We start from the raw sequence: 9,885 nt of genomic DNA, 5'->3' as shown, positions 1-9,885 counted from the left end.
ACAAACCACCAGGCTCAGCGGGTGCGTAACCACCATAACAAGCAGCCCCCCCCCACTTTTTGCTTGCGTAAACGCGCCCGCTCAAGCCCCGCAGCTCATTTCCTCGCCACTTCCTCTAGCTGCCTGGAGAAGTGGGAGGGGAAGCGGGTTAGACCACTCGCCTTGAAAAGGGGCGCGGCGGCGGCGGATGGTAACGGCGACGCGGGGGCGGGAGAGCTTTGCGTGTTTATTTTTGTGACATCCGGAACGTGGGTCATTCAAAATCGGTTGCTCATAAAATAAAAGGCCTAAAGTTTTTGGAGGCGTTTTGCGGAAACGCACGCGTTCCTAAGACGCCCCCCCCTCACCCCGGGTCGTTGGAAGCGGCGCGGCCAGGAGGCGGAGTTAGGGGCGGCTGTGTGTGCCCAAGTGTCTGTCCTTCACTTCTCCATTGTCCAGCATCGCCGCTGCTGTCTCTCTGCTTCTTCTCCGTAGATAAGAGCAACCACCCCAAGAGAGGTAAAAGCTTACTTGGGGGTGGGTGGGGGGTGCGGTGGGGGGTTTTGACTGGCGACGAAGGGAGTGGGGAATAACAGGCGAGCCGCAGCTTGTAATGCACGGAAGGGGGAGAAACGACATCCATGCACGGTCCTCTCTTTAGAGAGAATCCTTTTGGAAAGGTACGTGGTGCTGCCACCACCTGCCTTTCTGTACATATCCTAGGCGTCTGGCTGACATCGGCATTTTTGCTCAGCGGCAGGGGCGAGCGTCTCTTTTTCCAGCACCTGTGACCAGGAGATGGGGGTGGCAGAGGGTGGCTTCCTTCCTTGGTGAACTTCGAGAACGGAGCAGGTGGGGAAGGGGGGTGTCTCTTCCTTGAGCAGGGCGACCGTATGACAGCTTGAGAGGAGGGCAGTGGCTTAAAAATAAGCGGGGAATTGCGATTTCGCCTTTGTGGTGATGGGGGGGGTTTGGAGACATGGGGAGCCAGCGGCACTTGGCTGAAAACCGGCTGTGCGGCGCCCCTTGGAGAGCTGCTTCGAATGCCCGGCTGGGTGGAGCTGCGTGCAGAGGGACGTTCCGCAGCAGCCGGGACGGGTTCCGACGAGCCGCCTTTCCTGGAGAGGCCCTCGCTTTGACCATTGATGCACGGGAGGTTTTGCCTTGGGTTTCCTGTTCTGTAGATGCACGTTGCCCCCATCCCAATTCTCAAAACTCAAAAGCAAACCCCGTGCAGAGTTTTGAGAATCCTGATGGAGGAAATGTGCATCTAGAAAGCAGCAAAACCTCCCATGCATCAATGGCCAGGCTGTGGCAGGTTGGCTGCCCCGCTCGAAAAGACCGATCCGGCGGCTCGCTTTGCAAGGCGGCTGGTGGTTGCTTAGGTTTGAATGGGGGAAACCAATCTGTGCGTGGAAGGCGGCGGCGGCTGTGTGCGCAGTTCCATCCCGCTGGCGCCATTGGAGTTCATAAGCCCTCAACCTTTACCGTGGAAGCTGCCCTCTCTTAATGAGCGGGGACGGGGGTTTAAATGTGCCCCTCTGTGTATTTTTAAAGCAGCGAGCTTGTATGAACATTTATAAAGCAAAAGCCTGAGGTTTTAGGTCCCAAGGAGCTGCAGTTGTTACAGGTGTGTAACAACTACAACTAATATGCAGTTCATACTTTGCGCAGAAAGGCCCTTTATTATGTTACCTGAGGATGACAGAGCAGACCTAAAAATTATGGCAACCCATGGTGTCATAAAGTCTAGGGAATTCAACTACAGGTATGGCTTTATTGTTGTTACTTGTGGTATCGGCGTGTGGCACAGAGTGGTAAGCTGCAATACTGCAGTCCAAGCTCTGCTCATGACCTGAGTTCAATCCCAATGGAAGTCGGTTTCAGGTAGCCGGCTCAAGGTTGACTCAGCCTTCCATCTTTCCGAGGTCAGTAAAATGAGTACCCAGCTTGCTGGGGGTCAAGGGAAGATGACTGGGGGAAGGCACTGGCAAACCACCCTTAAACCAAGTCTGCTGACTAAATGTCGGGACGTGATATCACCCCATGGGTCAGGAATGACCCAGTAGTTGCACAGGGGACCTGTACCTTTTAAGATAATTGTCTATAAGAAAATGTAGAATGTGGGAGAGCAGAGCAGCAGTTTGGATGTGTTTTTAGGTTGCTTATCAGACTGAAATAAAGAGACTTAGAACTGAAGCATGGAGGCATAATTTAACAGGCGTAACAAATTGGCGACGAGGGTGGGATGGTTTTTTTGCCTTTGAATCCACCAGCACCTTTTTTACAAAGTCCAGGTGTGTTACATGTGTGTGGGGGCTTGGTTAAAAAAATTAATTCAGGTATGGGTTTATCGTCGTTACTCTAACTCTCTTATTAAACCGGAGATCTGAGTTCACTGAGAAAATCAAGTTTGAACTCCTTCCCTTTGATTATTGCTTCACAGCCATTAAAAATGATTGAATTTACTTGCTATAATAGCCCAGCAGAAGAGGATGTGACCACAATTAACCTAGTAATATAGCCTCTTGTGCTTCTCTTTTTCCATCTGAGGATTAATGGAATTTCTGTTTGGCATTGGTGAGTTGTGAAAATAGCATCATTTCTAAATGCTGATAAATAAAAGGATCCAAATTAAATTCTGTTCTTAAAACCTTAACAGAATTCGTATTAAGCTCATCTTGATCCCAATCTTGTGTGTTAAGTGAGGTCTGGCCCTTCCTCCCTGGTTCTCCCAGGGTGCTCCTTTTAAAAGGCTGCCTGGGGGTGGGACAATTCTCTCCTGGGGGGTGGGCCTATGGGAGTGGCAGGTCCTAGGCCCAATGGGCAGCTACCTGCCTGGCATCCCATTTCCTCCGCCCCCCTGGGAAGCCTTATGGGGCTTCTCCTCTGGCCTCTGCTGACCTAAGGAGGTCACTGCAGCCTGTGTCCTGCCCAGCCCTTCCAAAGAAGCCTTCCTGGTCCCCACAACAGATGAGGAACAGGCCATTGCCTGTGGCGGGTTTTGCTGCTCTTCTACCATCCTTGTTGCCTCATGTCTCTTCTGCTGGCCTCAGGGGCTGGCCAGCAGCCAAACCCCAACCTGCCTGGCATCTCTGGGTGTCGTGGTGAGCTGGGAAGTTGCTTCTGCAGTATCACAGTGGTCTTCTCCAGTCTTCCCTGGATGGTTCCTTTGGCACAGTCTGGAACCTTCCATCTCTTCGGAGGTAAGTGCAGGGGTGGCAGGTCTGACCATGGACTGGCATACTCCCAAAATGTTGAGAACCATAGCTCTAAATGCCTCTTTATAACTTGCCAGTTTCAAAGTCCTTAAATTCCTTTGTGTGGGATGTATGAGATAAAACTGAAAATCCCAATTTGTTACGCCTTGGTTCCTGTGAACATACTTCAGGTAGCGTATATGTGGACAGCCTGCAAACATTCTTCTGATGGGAAAATTGGTGTTGCGCGGTGCAGTCCTACGCAGACATGCACCCTTCGAAATCTATTGACTTAAATGGCTTTAGATGAGGGAAACTGCTCAGGATTGCATTGTGAGATGTTTTATAAAAAGCAAAATACTTTGGGATGCATAACTGAAAACTTGTATTGGCAGTAGTAGACCTGAGTTTGACAGAATTTGTTTATTAGATACTTTTCTTTCCATTGTAATTTCCATTCAGCTGCTAGAGGTATTTTTCCTCTTTTGTCAGCAAACAAATGCTGTTTATACTTCTGAATCCATTATGCCTATGGTGCCATTTGTTGGTGCTTGTAGTTTGATGCTCCTTAGGCAGGTTCACTGAATTCTCCATGTTCTTTGCAATGTGAGTGAACCCTAACTGATGGAAAACCTGAAGAAAGGGGTCCTCTCATTGTCTCTGCAGCAGGCACCTCTGTTTGGCTGGGCACAGGGGCCGCTGTGGTTTAAGGTGTAAGTTACATCCTAAGCAGCAGAGTTACACCCATTGAAATCAATGGGCTTAGAAGGGTGTAACTCTGCTTAGAACTGCACTGAAAGCTCTTATGTACGTATGTGATATTAAGTCACAGTGGACTTATGGAGACCCAAGCAAGGGACTTTCAAGGCATGTGAGAAGCAGAGGCGATTTGCCATCCCCTTCCTCTGCAGAGACTTTTGTGGTGGTCTCCCATCCAAGTAGCCTGCCTAGTTTGAGTTATGCCATGTGGCTTTCCTTCCCTGAAAGTCCTTAGGCTATCCAAATATGACTTGTGGGTTTCCCCTCCACATACATTCAGCTCTTATTAAAGGATCATTTCTGTAACATTGATTAATGAACAAGAAATTACAGATGATGTAAAGAGGAGTATGTGTTAATCATATTGTCCTTGTGTGACTCGTTTTAGAACAAATCGTTTCCCCTTGTTAGTTATAGCACCGTGTGATGATCCTCCCTCTCTTGTGTACTTCATTAAGCTAAAGCACAACTTGATGTCCAGTGAAAAGTTCTCCAGGTGTTACCACAGCTGTCGCTCATTGTACGACTCTTGGATCTACATAAGACTGTCTTCTAAAAAGACAGGAACTAGTGAGTAATGATGAATATTGAGGGATAGAATGGTATGAAGTATGGTTTCTCAGTTTCTACTTAAAGCAAGTAGTATGCTACTTGGCAGACATAAGCATGACCTGCTGCTGGAATGAATGCTGTCTACATGAAGAAAAATATAGACGTTCAGTTGTTGTCCTGCCCATTTAAATGTGGGGAGATTAAATACCTCTAGTGTATGCTTTCATGATAAACTGAAACTTGGGAAAAACCGTGCTTGTAATGGCTTTTCCCTGCCCAAACTGTGTAGATTTGTAAAATTTAGTACTTGAAATAGTAAGTAGCCCATTAGCAGAGATTTCTGTACAGAGCAAAAGCCAAATAAAGTTAACTGGTCTTGAAGAAAGTAGGAATTGAAGCGAGTGTCTGTTCCAAAATTACTTTCTTATTCAAAGTATTCAAAAGTAAAGACTTTTATATCTGTTAATTAAAAAAAAACATTTTTGAAAATGTTTGTAGTGAGTTTCCAGACCAAGGTCATTGCTGTCATGCTAGAAATAGAAGCTAGTGTGGAAAGAACATATCATCCAAAGCCCTCTGGAATATACACATGCCTAATTTTTAAGTACCATGCCATCCAGTTCATTGTACAGAAGTGGAGCTCTGCATTATGGTTATGTGTCTATTTTAGTGTTACCTTTCCCTGTCTCAGAATTAGAAGGCAATCTTTGCCATCTTTCTGAGGCTTGGGTCCTACACTGATTAGTTTGCTTTTGTAGTAAGAGGCCAAATATGCCTTTAGTCTTCCCTGACAACAACAACATTCAAATGTAGCAAAAGCAGAACAATGGGATCGGATCTTTGTGAACAGATCTAGCATCATAAATATGCCAAAGCTGTTTTTGTTGAGTGATACCAAGTGGTATTTTAAAGAACAGCTTCATTCTACCCATTCAACAGTCTGTTCCTTCATACGATATTACCGTATATACCCGTGTATAAGCCGACCCGCGTATAAACCGAGGTGCCTAATTTCTCCCCAAAAATGGGGAAAAATTAGGCACCCGCGTATAAGCCGAGGGTCGGCTTATAACCCCTCCCCCCCCCCGCAGACTTACCTGACCGGGCTCCCGGGAGCAAGCGGCGTGGCCCTGGTGGCGGCGGCGGCGCGGCCGGGCGGGGGCCGGGGCAGCCTCCCTGCAGTTGCAGGAGGCCGTCCCAGGCCGCTCCCGGCCCCAGGAAGCGGCAGCGCAGCAGGGCGGGGGCCGGGGCAGCCTCTGCGCAGCCGCGGGAGGCCGCCCCAGGAAGCGGCGGCGCGGCAGGGCGGGGGCCGGGGCAGCCTCTGCGCGGCCGGGCGGGGGCCGGGGCAGCCTCTGCGCAGCCGCGGGAGGCCGCTCCCGGCCCCAGGAAGCGGCGGTGCGGCCGGGCGGGGGCCGGGGCAGCCTCTGCGCAGCCGCGGGAGGCCGCTCCCGGCCCCAGGAAGCGGCGGCGCGGCCGGGCGGGGGCCGGGGCAGCCTCCATGCAGCCGCAGGAGGCCGCTCCTGGCGGCAGCAAATGACGCGGACCCAGCGGCGGCGGCGGTAAGTTCCCCCCTCCCTCCTCCCTCCCCCCTCCCTCCCCCCTCTACCGTATTGACCCGCGTATAAGCCGAGGCCGGCTTTTTCAGCCCTTTTTTTGGGCTGAAAAACTCGGCTTATACGCGAGTATATACGGTAAGCAGAAAGTCTTATTGATTTTCAGTGGAATGTACTTCCAACTAAAGCATTAAGGATTAGGGTGCTGGATAGATTTTGTTAAAACTTGTTTACTGAACAGTGTGATCATGCTTGAGATTTAAGAATCCCCCATCCTCGTCCTTTATAAATACTTCTTTCTGACCATTGCATCGAAATAAGATGCAATGCATTCCTTTTCAGTAGGGTTAAAAAGAGGCTGTCTCTACAGAGTACTGCAATCCATCTCTGATTGCAGGGCAGCAGCAGCAGCAAAATGCCAGCACCCAGGGAACCAGATTGTGTAAAGAGATGATTGCTGGTATCTCTCCTAAGAGGGCGAAATGCTTACCTACTGGATAACTTCTCTGGATAAAATCTGTTTGTTTTTTAATGTTTAAAATGTCAGAATTTAAAATCTAATGGCTTTCGTATCTCAAATTGTCTATCTCGGCAGCAATACTGAAGTAAAAATGTCAGTTTCAGGTTGAAGGAAATTCTCTTGAATGAACCCTGGGGAAAATCGGATAAAATAGAAGTTGATCATTTTCTAGGCCAGACTACTTGTTCAGAGGCTGGACAGGGTTTGCAGCTCTTGCTGTAGGTGTGACCCCTGTGTGGTTTTGAAGTATGGTGTGGATGTTGGTTTGCTGCCTAGACAAAGGTTGAGATACCAGTGTGCACACAGCTGTCTTTGTAGGAAAGATGCAATGAGACAAAAGACAGCACAGGTGTCAGTGGGGGGATATGATACTATTTCTAGTGACAATAAACTCCTATTTATAATCTTTTGGTGTTTCCCATCTGAAGCAATTTTTTTAATCCACAGCGCAGGGAAATGTTGCCAGGAAATAATGCTTAGCGTGGGGGAAAAATCATTCTTCATAAGCTTTTGCTCATTCAGAGCTGCACAGTGTGTTAAGATGGAAAAAATGGTGGCAGGGTTATTTTATTTATTGAAAAGCCTGTGAACATGAATATTATTTATTTAAAACATTTATTGGCCACCTTTCTTCCTTATCGAGCTCAAGGTGGCTTACAATATAGATAAAATACATAAAAACAAAAATTTAAAATCACAAGTTGGGACTGCTGTTAAGTTAATCGAATGTGGTGCTAAGTCAGCCATCTTCAACTGCCTCCTAATGACCGAAAGTGAAGGGGGCCAAGTGCTGCTCCCAAGGGAAGTTGTTCCATAATTATGGGGCTGCCCTATTGAATTCACTGGAATGGTTCCAGAGCTTTAAACTGGCATACAAGTATCCGCAAACTTTGCTTCCTCCCTGCCACATTTAGGTTAAAGGTGGATTGCAATTACCTTTCTGGCAGGCTAATGGATAGATTTTGGCAGCTTCTAGTAGGATTATAATAAAAGTTTGTTTGAGCCGAAAGGGCTTTTTTAGGTTCTGCAAGATGGCAGTATTCTACGGGAGTTGTAGAGATTTTTTTTGAGCAGGCTGAGTGTTGAATATAAAGATAAGACCCAGGAAGGCGGCGGAGGAGGACATGTGGATAAATGGGGTGGGCGGAGTTTTTTCCTGTTTTCTCCTGAGACCTGAAATTATAAAGCTAAATAGTTCTTAAATGTTTATCCGTTCAGAATGATTAGTGACATCATTTTAAAGCAAATTATTTAAAATAACATTTTTACAGGTAATTCATGCTGTTGAAAATCTCTACTGTGAGTGATTTTCAAAGGCATGGCAAGGACACTTGGAAGATGCATGCAAGTTCCAGGGAAGGGGAAGATTATTATTGTGGTCACAGAAACTACTGTATTTACCAAGGTAGCTGCAGAACTTCTTGCCATGGTAGCTTCATCTGCCAATCTACCACCTTCCCTGGCTGGCTGGTTGTAGGAGAAACAGTTTAGGGGCCTGTTAGGGATAGAAATAGAACAGAACTGCTGAGCATACCAGGTAGTAAAGTGCACTTTCCTTAACTGCTAAGATTTGAGGTGAGGTAAGCAAGAAGATGCTCATCTAGCCCTGAACTGAAGTGGTATAGCGCAGAAGGGTATATTTTTATCTGGTCTTCCCTGTGCTTGCTAGAAAGTTTGGAGGTGAAATTGGTGTAGAGTTTCACGGCGAATATCCCTTAATCCTAATTGTTAGGGATTCTGCTTCCTTCTCCGTTTAAAGAGTCCAGGGTCCAAATCGAAACAGCATTTTTACCATCTTAATTAACCCACTGCAAGGATATTTTGATATGAACATGGTCAGACTCTTGAAATTGATAGAATTTTGGAATGGGGGGAAATACTAGTTTGCAAATAACAGTGAAGTGTGGGGCTGCGTTGCTTGACAAGCACTGAGCATGCCTATTGCCCCACAGCAGGTAGAATTAGGATCAGGTAATGTGATTTGCAGAGCACACATCCCTTGACCTTAATCTCCCCTTCCAATATACTAAATGGTTAAAAGCTCAAGTAGTTTAATTCCCCCCTTTCCTTGAACTGACACTCAATTCTGTCAGTGCTATGTGCTTCCCTCAGGGTAATGGGCCTGCTTTCCCTCCCTTCATCTTTAATTTGCAAACTAACGTTTTTCTGCGTACATCAGGAAGTCCCCCAAGTGTGTAGAAACTCCATACTTGTCTGAAGATGGCCCCTTTTCACTGTCCTCCTGGTAGAGCGTAGGATCATTGTTCGCTATTAGGTGTTGAGGGTTCGATATATGTTTGTGAGGTGTACCCTGTTCTTAATGCCAGTGCCATAATCTGCAGATTCTCACTTACATACAATAATATCACTACTGCTTTTGACTGGATTTTTAAACAAGGAACACTCTTAGTGCTTTCACATGCTGAGGACATAGAATATCTTCTGATATTTGTTCCCTGAGTGCAATCTGGAAGCCTGTGAGCATATTGCTGCTACAACACAGAGGCAAGGTTTTGGTACCATATGGTCTTTGATTCCTCTTGCTTCTCATCTGTCTGTCTGATTCCTCCATCTTCTGTTTTAAACTGAAATAGACTGATGAATGCTTGACTACCATGTGAAAGAATTGAAAAGCTGTGCCTTTTGTACCCACATGTGAACACGTGATCAGACTGACATGGGGAATTAGCTTGCATGCTTGCCCAGGGAGTGGAAAACTCAGATCTTTTTCCCAGAGAGATGGCTGGAGTTGACAACCCCAGTTGCACATTTGAAATTTCCCATCGGGGGTGGGTGTCTGAAAAATCTTCCTTCAAATTTTTCAACATTCTGAAAATATCTGCTTGGAGCTAAAGTGCTAACCATAAATTGCTTGTTCAGATGTCACATTCAAAACAAAACATGAACTGAAAGAATGACACATGTGAGGTAGAGGAGCATGCACCCTGTTCTTGATCCTGACTTATACCTGCACGAAGGCTATGATTAGTGCAAGCAGTGGAGGTCATGACTTCCCTGTCTGCGCAGGCAGGGAGGCTGTGAATGAGGCTGGAACCTGCTCTGTTCCACGTGAAACATGTTTTTTTGTCCAAGGGCACGTTTTATCTATCGCATTTACTCTTACTCCCTTACTCTTGGATAGATCATTAGATATTTCAGGGTCCATGACAGACCATAGTGTGACCTTGCTATATTGATTCATGCTCTGGCACCTTCCATGCTTGATGCCTGTAATGTGTGTTGTTATGCGCAGTCTGGCATGCTGAACAGGTGCAGCATGTTGCTGCAAGCCTCTTTCCAAATCTGAGGGGAGAAGGAGGTG

The 9,885-nt window shown here is 46.9% G+C and overlaps 1 protein-coding gene across 1 annotated transcript in view; it reads left to right on the top strand.

Annotated features, from left to right (window-relative positions):
• Positions 1 to 443: 443 nt before the first annotated feature.
• BZW2 (basic leucine zipper and W2 domains 2) overlaps positions 444 to 9,885 on the top strand; it is a 46,296-nt gene continuing 36,854 nt past the window's right edge. Inside the window, exon 1 of the mRNA XM_056857342.1 lies at positions 444 to 498. The gene's annotated coding sequence lies outside the window, so the exon portion shown is untranslated. The remainder of the gene's footprint in view (positions 499 to 9,885) is intronic.

The sequence above is a fragment of the Euleptes europaea genome, chromosome 11, assembly GCF_029931775.1.
Source record: "Euleptes europaea isolate rEulEur1 chromosome 11, rEulEur1.hap1, whole genome shotgun sequence".
Lineage (NCBI taxonomy): Eukaryota > Metazoa > Chordata > Lepidosauria > Squamata > Sphaerodactylidae > Euleptes > Euleptes europaea.
Note: the sequence above shows the minus strand (reverse complement) of the source record. Positions and strands in the feature narration are given on the sequence as shown.